We start from the raw sequence: 14,856 nt of genomic DNA, 5'->3' as shown, positions 1-14,856 counted from the left end.
CAGCAGGACAATGCGACACCCCACACGCCCAGAATTGCTACAGAGTGGCTCCAGATACACACGTATCAGTTTAAACACTTCCGCTGGCCACCAAACTCCCTAGACATGAACATTATTAAGCATATCTGGGACGCCTTGCAACGAGCTGTTCAGAAGAGGTCTACACCCCCTCGTACTCTTACGGATATGTGGACAGCCCTGCAGGATTCAAAGTGCCAGTTCCCTGCAACACCACTTCAGACATCAGTCGAGTATATACCACGTCATATTGTAGCACTTCCGTGTGCTCGCAGCGGCCCTACACAATATTAGGCAGGTATACTACCTCTTCAGTGTATTTTGACGTAAGCCATGTTGGCAGGCCACTTGCCTGGACTTCTTCTAGGGTTCGTCTCAATATCCTGTAGAACCCCGTCCTCCAAATCTGGTGTAGGCACAGTCCGCTGCCTCCCTGCACATTCGTCTGTCTTTAAGGACCGATGATCACACAAACGCCAAAAAAGAACTTGAAATGTTATGTGATGTGGTAGGTGTCTGTGAGGATACTTGTTTTGGTATAGCTGTGATGCTTCCTTACCGTTTCTATCTGATTGGCCGTTCACAAAGCCCACCTCGACTTGTTACCAGTATGAATACCGGACCATTCTGCTGCTTACAGTACACTGGGACAGTCTCTCAGCCTGCAACACACAAGGAACACTCATCGGCGCCATCTACCGTGGCAACGATACATTTCAGGGCGCATGTTCATAGGACCTTTCTTTCCTCCCTGTCCAGGCAGGAATTCGTCCTTGCAGTTTGTCGGTTTTACTAACGTTCATCTTGTAGTCTCCGTAAACTACCGTACAGTAGATGGTGCAAGGTACACCGTACCAGTATTATCGATTTTGTCGCCAATCCATTCTCGTACTGAGCGAGACACAAAACTCTTTTGCACTCCCTAACCCGTCTTATTCTCATGGTCTAAAGCGGCCCCTAGACGGTAAATAATATTGCACAATACTTCCCGTCGTGCAGTAATACTCAACATGTAGGAGTACGATTGAGAGGTTGCACAAAATAGTGAGAACATCAAAAACTTTTGAAATGTATTGCGCTGCCCTAAATATTGTGCCGTAGCATTGACGATATCCTTGACAATCTCTCAGGACATATTTGTATCCGCTATTTGCTACCGTCATCATCGGTGTTTAGTGGGGAAAGTTGAAAATGAGCACAAAACAAAGATTTATTTACTAGAGTGCAGCGTTTTTATCGTCCATCATTCTGAGCACTCCAGCAATATCATTGCGCCATATTATTGAGCTGTCTAGGGAGGACGTCAATAATATTGCCCAATATTATTATGCATTATTATTGACCTTCCAGGGGGTGCTTGAAAATTAAGCTGTTACATTCAGATGTCACTGGAACACAAACAAGAGAATGGAGAGACGAAAATTCATTCGCTTGTAGGAAGACAATGAGCGTCGATAGGTTCACGACCAGTTCTGTCAATTTGTACCGTTAAGTTGTTGTAAGAATAGAGCGTAATAGCTGAGCCCCCTCCCCCATCAAAATCGTGGTTAGGGCTACAGACTAATCTGTAGCGTAGCCCGAGGTCTAGATTAGGCTGGAAGGTGCATAATTTGGTTGTGAGCTAACGAAGACAAGCAATATGAATGATAAATAGAACATTTTGCTAACAGATTGAGCTGTGGTGTACCCTGGTGGCTACGTTCGCGCCACATGAAACGTGCTTTTTCGTATTTAAAGCAATTTTGATGCAAAAAAATAAAATAAAATAAAATTGCTGGGTAAATTGAGTTTTTGCCTCCTCCTCCTCCCCCCCCCCTCCAAACCCACTTGGAGATGTACATAATCTACAGGAGGAGCCAGTGATAAAAATTATTCTACGTGTCAGCAAATATGCGATTAGTGTTTTGGTTGACAACAGTATTGCGCACGACTGAACCAAACTGCCGCCTCACTGAAGCTACTATCTGTCAGACAATGTCCATCTTCTAACTCCAATTATATGCTGTCCTGTCCTAAGTTTCCATCAAGGATTAGAAGATTTAGTAAATCACAATGGTCTGTGCCTTATCTGTCACGAAACGTTGAAGAAAAGAGTGACAGAGTTTTCAGTTAACAACTGCATTAGTCTGTTCACATACTGAGCTACAAAAGATCTCAGCTAGGACAGATTTCATTAAAGAAGTTTTCTATAATTGGAAAGAAAGCTACAGAATAGTTCAAAATAAACAATCACATCCTTTCTCATCGGTACTTTGTTGGAGTTGTTGAGCACACATGTGATCAGCAAACTCGTGTAACATCTGCTGACCAATCAGGAGAAAGATAGAACGGCTTTACTAGTAACTATCGGTTCACTCAGGTCCCTGGGGCGCACGGAAACGGACTGAGAGGTCATGAAATGGTCAGTTGAAATACTGGAAACTATGGTTCACATGATCAAGTGAGACATTGTGCAACAAATAAAAAATTCTCCATTTTATAGGTTGAACAATGGACATGACTGACCAGGATCAGTTCACTCCTTGTGTAACGCTTTAAGTAACTTTTACTGCGTTTATACACAGCTGGGAACAATCAACAAAGACATTCCTCTAAGATTCTCACTAGAAATGGATTTTCTACACACTCAATGATTTGATGGTGCGGCTAATGTCTGAGCAGAAAATTATCCTTCAAGTCGAGCCAAAGGACTGTTACATTCACTACAAAAATCACTGGATCTTGCACCACAGGAAGTTTCAAGAAATCGTGATCCATTGTGCAATATTTCTTTAACTGTGGAAGATATGGCAAATTCAATTCTAGAATGTTCAAAGAGGAAAATTGTGTACACAGATGTTATGTTATAGTCTGGTGGGCATGAGACGAATCAAAATCCAGAAGTTCAAGTGCTGATAATTATGTCTCCTATCTGATGCATTTTAGGTTAAAAATCTTTGAAAAATTTCAAGGAAAACTATGACTGGGCCCAGAAAACATGGCCTGTAGTACTGAATAGACACAGGTCAGTTAGAGATGAGAGATGGCCAATCCTGCAGAAATACATGAAGCGGCTCAAAGTGTTTGAGATTATTTTTTATATCTTTTGTTGATTGTTTTCCACAGCTTTTATACATGTAGGAATGCCATCAAGTAACGCATGAAGCTGTTGTGTAATTTATTCTTTACTAGCTGAAAAACCTGGCACCGCTGCCCAGATTCATTTTGCCAATTTATTAGAAACAAAAATGTCATGGTAGATACGTCAGTTCTTACCCCCACAGGGATTGCTGCCTAACAGTAAGGAATATGTGTACCAAATGTGGTTGAAATCAGTTCAGTCATTTAGGAGGAGATGTGGCTTACACACACACAAACACACACACACACACACACACACACACACATTTTTATAATATGTGTGGATTGTTCGACAGTTATCATTCAAAGACTAATATCCAGCAACGGTTTCGGTCAACAACAAGAATTACATACTGTACGTAAATTTAAAAAAAAAAAAAAACACAATGTGAAAATGTAATATTTATAAATAATCTTTGGTGATCCACAAGTAGATGAAGTGTTGGCTTTCCAAGATACTTCTTTCACCTTAGCTTCTCTTAGCTTCATCTATTGCCTTTACTTTTTACACATGTAAAACTGTTAAATGCCTCATACACTATGTGATCAAAAGTATCTCGACACCTGGCTGTAAATGACTTACAAGTTCATGGCGCCCTCCATCAGTAGTGCTGGAATTCAGTATGGTGTTGGCCCACCCTTAGCCTTGATGACAGCTTCCACTCTCTCAGGCATTCGTTCAGTCAGGTGCTGGAAGGTTTCTTGGGGAATCGCAGCCCATTCTTCACAGAGTGCTGCAGCGAGGAGAGGTATCGATGTCGACCGGTGAGGCGTGGCACGAAGTCGGCGTTCCAAAACATCCCAAAGGTGTTCTATAGAATTCAAGTTAGGACTCTGTGCAGGCCAGTCCATTACAGGGATGTTACTGTCGTGTACTCACTCCACCACATGTTGTAGATTATGAACAGGTGCTCGATTGTGTTGAAAGATGCAATCGCCGACCCGAATTCCTCTTCAACAGTGGGAAGCAAGAGGGTGCTTAAAACATCAATGTAGGCCTCTGCTGTGATAGCACCACGCAAAACAACGAGGGATGCAGGCCCCCTCGATAAAAAAACATGATCACATCATAACACCACCACCTCCGAATTTTACTGCTGGCACTACACACGCTGGCAGATGACATTCACCGGGTATTCACCATACCCACACCCTGCCATTGGATCGCCATATTGTGTACCATGATTCGTCAGTCCACACATTTTTCCATTGTTCAATCATCCAATGTTTACGCTCCTTACACCAAGCGAGGCATCGTTCAGCATTTATCAGGCGTGATGTGTGGCTTAGCAGCAGCTGCTCAACCATGAAATTCAAATTTTCTCACCTCCCGCCTAACTGCCATAGTACTTGCAGTGGATCTTTGTGCAGTTTGGAATTCCTGTGTGATGGTCTGGACAGATGTCTGCCTATTACACATTACGACCTCTTCAACTTTTGGCTGTCTCTGTCAGTCAACAGACGAGGTCAGCCTGTACGCTTTTGTGCTTTACGTGTCCCTTCACGTTTCCATTTCACTATCACTTTGGAAACAGTGGACCTAGGGATGTTTAGCAGATGCATGACACAAGTGACAGCCGGCCGCGGTGGTCTAGCGGTTCTAGGCGCGCAGTCCGGAACCGCGCGACTGCTACGGTCGCAGGTTCGAATCTTGCCTGGGGCGTGGATGTGTGTGATGTTCTTAGGTTAGTTAGGTTTAAGTAGTTCTAAGTTCATCTGATGACCACAGATGTTAAGTCCCATAGTGCTCAGAGCCATTTGAACCATTTGAACACAAGTGACACCCAATCACCTGACCACGTTCGACGTCCGTCAGTTCGCGGATTGCCCGATTCTATTCTCTCACGACGTCTAATGACTGATGAGGTCGCTGATATGGAGTACGTAGCACTAGGTGGTAGCACAATGCACCTAATGTGAAAAATGTAATTTTTGGGGGTGGCCGGATACTTTAGATCACATAGTGTATTTCTGTTTTTGTTTCACTTCTGAAGTATTGCGCTTACATCATTATCACTATTGGCTTACCTCTGTTCATCTTCCCTAGCCTCTACAGGCCCTTCCTGTTACCTGTTCCTCTCCTATCCAGGGCAGGCAGTCGCCACCAGCGTTGATATTCTGCTCTTGGATTCACTGGGGTTTGCATCACCGCTATCTCTCTTTTCGAACGTTTTGAATGTTGGGTGGGTTCCATAAGGTTCCCTTTCTGTGCAGCGACCGTGGAATACAAAATTATAAAGAATGTAGCAACCAGTCGTGGAAACATAATTTATTTATCTTGCTGCAAATCGATTTCGACTGATATCAGTCATCATCGGTGCTAAAACAAATACGATAGACAGGGCGTAAACAACAACTGCTTTAACAAACGAAAAAATTGACAATAAAACATAGTTACATCAATTACAATGTATACAAATGTCTGAAATTAAAATTCAAAGTCGTAACATACCATTTTTCAAAACCGATAGTTACATCAATTACAACATATACAAATGTCTGAAATTAAAATTCAAAGTCATAACATACCATTTTTCAAAACCGATACATGCCATAGGTAAAAGTACTATCCTTTGCAGATTTCTGTCATGAAGTAACACATCATAGGTCAAAACTACAACAAGACAACATGAGGTGGCTTCACCTTGCAATAAGCGCCCTTTATGTAAAATACAAACAATAAGGAATATATCACATTACAAGAAAAATATATAGTGATGGTAATTGATAATACCAATTTGAGTAATTACAACAAGTGAAAATGTCTGAACATAGTTTGTCAGATGATGATAATAAGAAATTAAATACATACTTCAAAACTACGATCGTCAAAATTGTAAGAAGAGATAAACTCGCTTAAAATATGATTCCATTCACACAAATTTAGGTAATGAAACTTATTTGTCATAACGACGAAACCAAATAGTTTTCCCTGTAGATGGCCTCAGTGGTTCGATCTAGTTCCCTGAAGGAGTAGATTAACAGATTACGTCATTACTGTTTTTCCATTTTCTAATGGTTGACATGTTGTTTTCAGTATCACCTTACTCGATATATGGCGGCCTTTATATTTTTCGGGCAAACGTACGTAGCTAATCGTTGTTTCAACAAATATTTTAGGTCATTAGAATGTACGTTTGCTGCATTCAGCAGATGATCTGTGATCACAAGATTGTTCATATTTGTTTACATTAGAACGATATCATACAATACGTTGTGTTGTTCTCTTCTCGATGATTATTTATGTCACCTTACATCGAGTGATATCTATTTATTCTATATTTTAACTTTTGGTTTCATAAATGGTGTTGTATCTCTTTATATGTATTAACTTTTGAAGAAAATATGTATCTTGTGAAATCTGATGCAATTCTCAATTTTCGCACCTAAACTGAGCCAATCTTATTCAAAAACGTGGTTGTTAGATGGTAAATGGTTTTCGGTGTTTAGAGTTCATTTTACACATTTTGAGCGTGTTGCTCTTGTTGTTTTGTGACTTTTGAGCACCTACGACGACCACTCCAAAAGAAATGCACACTATTTTTGTTTAAATCCATCTTTTATTCTATATGTTTGAAAGTTTTACAGTGTGTAGGTACATCCTTTAGGAACAATATTTTCATTTCTCCACATAATTTCCGTCCCTCTCAATTGCCTTACGCCATCTTGGAACCAGCGCCTGTATACCCGCCCAGTAAAATTCTGGACCAACCTGTTGGAGCCACTGTTTGGCAGCGTGCACAAGGGAGTCATCATCTTCAAACCTTGTTCCAAGAAGAGAGTCTTTCAGTATCCCAAAGAGATGACAGTCACATGGAGCCAGATCAGAACTGTAAGGTGGGTGTTTCAGTGTTGTCCATCCGAGTTTTGTGATCGCTTCCATGGTTTTTTGACTGACATGTGGTCGTGTATTGTCGTGCAACAGCAAAACATCCTGCTTTTGCAAATGTGGTCAAACACAACTCAGTCGAGCTTGAAGTTTCTTCAGTGTCGTCACATATGCATCACAATTTATGGTGGTTCCACTTGGCATGATGTCCACAAGCAAGAGTCCTTCGGAATCGAAAAACGCCGTAGCCATAACTTTTCCAGCAGAAGGTGTGGTTTTGAATTTTTTTTTTTTTTTTTGGGTGAATATGCATGATACCACTCCATTGATTATCTTTTCGTCTCTGGTGAAAAATGATGTAGCCATGTTTCATCACCTGTCACAATTCTTCCAAGAAATTCATTCTCGTACTGTTCCAAAAGTTTGCTGCACACCGTTTTTTTTTTAAGCCGCTGGCACGATCCTGGGAACCCACCTGGTACAAACCCTTTTTAACGCCAACACTTTCAGTATTCTGCTTACACTTCCTTCCCCTATCCCAACGTAGCGTGTCAATTCGTTCACTGTGATGCGTCTATCAGCAATCACCAATTCGTTAATGCTCTGCATATTGTCTGGAGTGTGTGCAGTTCGAGGCTTCTGTTTCCCACTGTCTCGTTTTCACAGCACAGGAATTCTATGACAGCACGTTGCTTCTGACGAACGTCAAGTGTAGCAGCCATCTTGAAGACATGCTGTGACGGCGCAACTCACGGGAACAGGTTGAACTAAGTTTGAAAACAAGCGGGAAGGATGTATCTATACACTGTAAAACTTTCACACATGCAGAATGAAAACTGTGTTTTTACAAAAATAGTGTGCATTTCCTTTGAAGTGACCCTCGTACATTATCACCGGTGGCTGGCAGCGATATGGCAACCCTTGTATTGGTTACCACTGTACTCATGAGAAATATGAGGGCGCATGGTACATTTGTTCACGAGGCTATAGTTCACATAGCAGATCTAAAGTCGTTATCCACATATATGGTTCTTTATATGTGCAACACTTTGTTAATCACATTATTTAAGCAATACGATTGTTTATCTCATACTGTAATTTTTACCTGAATTTTGTCAACTTTGGATTTGTGCATTCAGTAACATAGCATCTATTGGGAGTAACATAAATGTGCCTTTTGATGCACTTGTAGTTCGTATGTAGAACGGCAGTTGGCCATTGATAGCACTAATCGGTTTCGTCATTATGACAAATAAGCTTCAGTTCCTAAATTTGCATGAATGGACTCATATTTTTACCGAGTTTATCTCTTCCTACAATTTTGACAGTTGTAGTTTTGACATATATATTTAATTTGTTATCATCATCATCTGACAAACAATGTTCAGACATGTTCACTTGTTGTAATTACTTAAATTGGTATTATCAATTACCATCACTGTATACTTTTTTTGTAATGTGATATTTTCCTTAATGTTTGTAGTTTTGACCTATGATGTGCCACTTCATGATAGTAATATGCCAAGGACAGTACTTTTACTTATGGCATGTATTGGTTAGGAAAATTGTATGGTATGACTTTGAATTTCAATTTCAAACATCTGTATATGTTGTAATTGATGTAACTGTGTTTCATTGTCAATTTTTTTCGTTTGTTAAAGTAGTTGTTGTTTATGCCCTGTCTCTTGCATTTGTTTTAGCACCGATGATGACTGATATAAGTCGAAATCGATTTGCAACAAGATAAATAAATGATGTTTCCGCCTCTGGTTGCTACATTCTTTACAATCTCTTGTTTTGCTGTCGTGGATTGAGAAGATGGTTACTGATGCCCTGTCTCCCTGACTTCTGATGAATTACAGGGCGGTGGAAGTCATGGGTAGAACAGCGGACTGCTATGTAGAGTGGGCAAAGGGGGGGATGGAGGGTTGACAGCAGCTCACTGTCATTATCCTTCGCCATGCAAGATGATCTGACAGCTGAGAAGCTGCTTCTGGCTGACTGCCTCATGGCTGAGGCATTTCACAAAGAAGAAAGAACATAGTGTGAGACTTTGAATGCCTTTGTCTGTGGTCTTTCCTGGAATGAGAGAACAGAAGAAGTCAGGGAGGACCTGATCCAGTGTTGCTTCTTTGTCTCCATCAACCTGTGCCAGACCATGAGCAGAACAAGGTCGTCAATTTATCTGTTTGTGGGCCCAGCCTGGAATGTGAGGAACAAAGACATCTTCCGTGTACAGGGGCTTCTGCATTTCAATGTCACCATCTCACCAACGTCCCCTCAACATTGATGGGGTAGAGCAACGCTTCCACTGTGAGCAGCAGGGCCAGGTGACATAGTATTGCAGTAACAAAGTGATGTGCATAAAGTGTGGACTATCTCACAACACATGAATCTGCAATAAGCAACCCACACACGCCATACTGATGTGCATCTACTGCAGCGTAATGCATATGACCAACTTCCATAGCTCCAGTTAAATTATGGGCTGGAGCCATGATAAGAAGAAAAGACAACAATGATATTATCTCAAGAAGAAGAAGAAGAAGAAGATGGGCCCTGAGCTGAAGAACAGCACCAAGCTTGGCAACCAGGAAGCACATACAACCATCTCACCATTTCATCACTGGCAGAAGAAGGGGAAGCAGGCTGCGCCATCGCAAAGGTGTTGCTACTGACTCTGACACTAGCAATGACTTATACCTGCTGCCGACGAATCACTTGTCACCCTGAAAGCTGCCATGGTAGACATGAGGGTTTCCCTGAAGGCTGAGGTGGACGAGGTTCCTGGTTAGCTGCAGCAACTCCACTAGGCACTGGCCTGTGAGTTTTGAGCCATTAAAGGAGAAATCCCACCCTCCACCAGCACTCTCTCCCCTCCAGCCCATACTGCAAAAGGTGGGGTTGGACACGACCAGACAGACAGTCACATCTGTGACTTTCCCCTGTCAACACTGTCCCTGAGCAGCTAGAGATGTTTCTCAAATTTGTATCCCTGGACACTGTCAATACAATCAATGCTAGGACTCTCTTCATCCTGGGACAGTGGGAACAAATCACCAGCATCACGGATGAGACCTTCTGCGTAGAAGAAGATATGCTCCACAACATCGACTGAGAAAATGAAGATACCACCAGCACAGACAAACCTTCTGAGCAGCCAAATGGAAGGTTGTGTAAGAAGAGGAAAAAGAACAAGAAGTGGAGAACCCAGGATGGATGCTAAACAACCTCCATAGCCTCCCTTTCCCACCACACAATCAGCATATCACCTCCCATTGTGATTTCACCATTTGTCACTAGCCTGCCTAGCAGGAGGCAAGACTCTTCTGTTTCAGATATATCACAAGCCATTCCTGCAAGAGGCCAAGAAATCATCAAACCACACAGGAACTGCAGGAATTACACTCCAATGTCTAGCCTGCACAACAAAAGACAAGCATGAGCCTGTAAGGTCAAGTTTGAAGTGCTGCCAGCATTACAGGTCGGGCAGCCGCGTTGAGCACATCACTGTTGCTGAGCCCTCCACTGCTGCTGTGGCAACCTCTACTGCCCAGTGAAGCAAATTGTCATTTGCTATTCTCAAAGTGCTAAGCAAAATTGTCATTTGTATCTCTGGCAAGAAGTTCCCTGCATCAACTGACATGACAACTGACGTGACCAATGACCTACCGACAACTGACATTTGACTTATGCCGGAAAACAAAGAGAGCCTCCTGCTCCAGCATTTAGGGATGAAATGGACTTCTTCAGAAGAGAGGACGATGATTTGTTGTTCTACGTAAGGATCAAGGATGGCCTGACACAGACATCAAATACAGGGCAACTGCTGGGCCGACTTACACGACAAGCTCTGTAGTGTTGCCACATTCGGGTCTGATGTCAAGTTTGTGGACAATAACAATATACTCAAGATACAGGCCAGCTGCATTTATGACCACAAGATCATCAAGAGTTGAGTGGAGCAGTACATTGTACTTCAACCAGTGGCACCGGTTCTGCCAAAGGCACCAGTACCAGGGCCTTAATGTGAGCCTGCCCTAGATCATGAACAAGAAGTCACTAGAGATGCAGCTGGGCAACATCGGATTCCATAAGGCAGTAGTATGACTTCATAACCGCACCAACAAGAAGAAACTGTCCCTTTTCATCTTGGCTGTGAAAACAGTCGACAACAGACAGTGCACGCAAGACTGCAATGAGATATTCGTCTGTAGAGCTCTTAGGAATCTGAATAACAAACTGTAGACCCTTTCCTCCCAGACCTGGACATGGAGCCACAGTGCTTTAAATGCCACAAAATAGGATATGTTGCAAAATACTGCCATTGTGCCTCAAGATGTGGCAGATGCCATAAGGCCACACAATTGGGACAAAAAAACAATTCCCCCCCTCACCATGTGTGTGTCGGCTCTGGAGGACAGCGCGTGGAATGGTGGCAAGTAGTGCTATTTTTCTAAAAAAAGTTTGAGGGTATTCCGACATTGGATATAATGCAGCGAAAATTACTTATAACTGAAGCATGGGATACCACCCGTTTGCTTTTAGCAATGACGTCATCAACATGTCGAACTACAAAAAAAAGTGGTATCGGACTCTTCAGTTGACTTAGCTCAAATGAAGCAGGGGATACCGAGAAACATCCAAACATACAAGAGAATGTGGTATGGAACACTTCATCAAATGAAGCACAGTTTGTTAGTTTTCTGTTCATCTCTCACATCCAACTTAACTTACAAGTTGCAACAAAAGACAGGACACACTGTAAACCTTCGCACAACCAACAAGAATGGAACAGCAAGCGCAAACGAATGAAGAACAACAAAACAAAGATGGCAATGAATCGCTAAGGATCATGGTAGCGGGACCGTAGAGACATCTACCGGTAGCTTGGCGTTTGAGTGTACGCATATCCGTTTAGCACTACCATCACCCACTATTAGCAGGCGAGGACACTACATGCTTGTTGAACTGGCTGCCAGCGATTCAGTTGTCTAGAACGGTTGCCGCAGCTTCAAAATGCTTGAAACAGTCAATGACATCACTTTTCCCACTGAAAACTGCACTGGTATCGTTCGTATTGCAATTACCAACACGAAAAAATGGAATAAAAAATTTACGTCCATGAAATAATTCTTTGGCACTCTTCCAAGTTCTTAACATCGTATAAAAATTATTTTGTCGACGAAAAAGTTCAGGGGTAAGCATCCCCCAGCGTTCCCCCAGAAAAACAGCACTGGTGGCAAGAATGTGCATCACCTTCACAGATTACTCCCTGCACAATGAACAAGAAAAGAGAACCTGGAAAGCCAGAGAAACCTGACAAAAGAAGTTGCAGCTGACGAGGGGGCAAGCACAGAAAACAAGCAGCATCAGCAGTCCATATAGCTGTTCATAACAAATGTGTGCAAGCCCCATCTCGGCAGCACAAGCAAGTATGGGAACCCACCAGTGAGAGTGGTGGAAGAAGACAGAAGCGGATGCAGCTGCAGTCATCACCGTGCAGCAGCTGAAAAGATGCCTCATCACAGGCAGGGAAGTGCCCAGCCGAGCAAGTGGATAACTTTGTTAGGGACTCTGCATGGGGAAGCCACAAGCGAGTTGTGCAGCATTTGCCACTGGAACAGATACGAATCAACACCTTCTCACTGAGAAGCGAGAATGACTTGACACAGTCACAAGCGGCAAAAGATCGTCACAACATTGATAGCTCTTACCGTGTCAAGGCTGGTGGAACATTTAGCAGCCACAATGTGTGATGCTATGGAGACTGCCCCTTGTGCAGTCAAAGAGCACCCAACAGTGGCAACATCAACAGCTTCAACTATGATTTTTGTAGGTTTCCCTGTCCCTTTTAGTCCCCTTCAAATATTTTCCTAATTAGGAGACAGAAGAAATCCCCCCCTTCCCATCCCACAAAATATAAATAAACAGAGCCAAACACATAACAACATAGTTAGAATCTTAGCTCCAATAGAGAAATTCTCTCAGTGGCCTGCCCACTTTGCTCAGGAGAGAGAGAGAGGGGGGGGGGGGAGCTGGTGCTGGCAGGGAAGGAGCCCCTTGGGCCATCCACAGAGCCATTATCGTCCACCAGAATGATTTCCTGTCGTGTTTAAAAAAATGGAAGGTACAGACTCAAACACCTTGTAAAAATTGGACAAAAGAGAAACAATGTGAGATTCCCAGTTGAAATAAACGATAAGCAAATCGCTAAGGAAAAGAATGCTTGCTATGAATGACTTTTAACGTCTGTGTGCTCTTCTGCTGAAAGATGTGTGGGCAGTGAAAGACGTTCTTAGCAAAGGAAGAGGAGGTGACAAATGGAGAGGACACAGGAAGTCTGTTCTTAACTGGTAACATGGAGTTTGTGCTGTGAAGAAATTATACCCACAATGAAGTCTGTGTGTGGTCTTCTGCCCGTGTGAATTGTGGGTAGTACAAAACATTTAACCTGGATGGTGAACAATAATTTGATTGGCCATAAGAGGAACATTAGCTACCCAACCATGTGTATGGGTATGCCCAGTGTGACAGCTCTGGAAACTGCAGAAATGGAGGACACCTGTGGAGACTTTTGGTCCAGACAGAAAAGGAGACACTTCCTGCTGAAAGTTGAGAGATGACACGGCTGCTCATTGCCTTACAACGCACTGCCAATGCAGAACATCCACCTCTGGCCTCCACCAGACACACCTCACCTGCCATATCCTTGCTGCCAGCCACGTGCAGTGTGTCTTCCACCATGCTTACAAATGGATTACCATCACCTGTCACAGTTAACACTTTCCACACTAAGCCCTTACGCAATACGTTCTCACAAATACTCCTCTTTGAACGGAGCCCATATGCCATACATTGCTTTGTTTTCCACATGACTGTAATGCGAAAATATACGCTGTACACTCAGTCAACTGAACTGGCGGCAAGAGCAATTCATTTACATTGTGACAGAGGTCACCATGAGTCTGCAGCTTGAGCATAGGCAACACATGATTGGTTTTCATGGGAACAGTCACATAACTCCCAATTTGGGCCTAGTGCATGTTGCATGTTTGTGTTGTATTAGAAGCTCAGTCTAGATGTAATAGAAGTCAGTGAAGTTAAATGAAAAGAAGACAAGGATTTCTGGTCAGATGAGTGTAGGGTAATATCAACAGCAGCAGAAAATGGTATAATGGGAGTAGGACTTTTTATGCATAGAAAGGTAGGGCAAAGAGTGTGTTACAGTGAACATTTCAATGGTAGGGTTGTTCTTATCAGATTCGACAGCAAACCAACACGGACAATGATAGTTCAGGTATACATGCCAACATCACAAGCTGAAGATGAAGAGATAGAGAAAGTATATGAGGATATTGAAGGGGCAATACAGTACGTAAAGGGAGAGGAAAAGCTAATAGTCATGGGGGAACTGGAATGCAGTTGTAGGGGAAAGAGTAGAAGAAAAGATTACAGGAGAAAATGGGCTTGGGACAAGGAATGAGAGAGGAGAAAGATTAATTGAGTCCTGTAATAAATTTCAGGTAGTAACAGCAAATACTCTGTTCAAGAATCACAAGAGAAGGAGGTATACTTAGGAAAGAACAGTTGATAGAGAAGATTTCATTTAGATTACATCTTGGTCACACAGAGATTATGAAATCAGATACTGGATTGTAACATGGTGTAGGGTATCTTTTGAATATGAATTGAAGATAGAAGCATTACCTACGCTTGCTGTGTAAACCCTGCTAAAATTTTGAAAGTAAGAAAGAAATTTCTTTTATCGTGCGAGAATCCACATCTTCATGAAACTGTAATAGCCAAAATTTTGCACAACAGATAATTATTTAATCTATAAGTTCACCCGACTATAGTTGTAATCACTGTAGGCCACCATATTCTTT

This window comes from Schistocerca nitens, chromosome 6 (genome assembly GCF_023898315.1).
Source record: "Schistocerca nitens isolate TAMUIC-IGC-003100 chromosome 6, iqSchNite1.1, whole genome shotgun sequence".
Taxonomy (NCBI): Eukaryota; Metazoa; Arthropoda; class Insecta; order Orthoptera; family Acrididae; genus Schistocerca; species Schistocerca nitens.
This window is presented reverse-complemented; position numbering follows the sequence as displayed.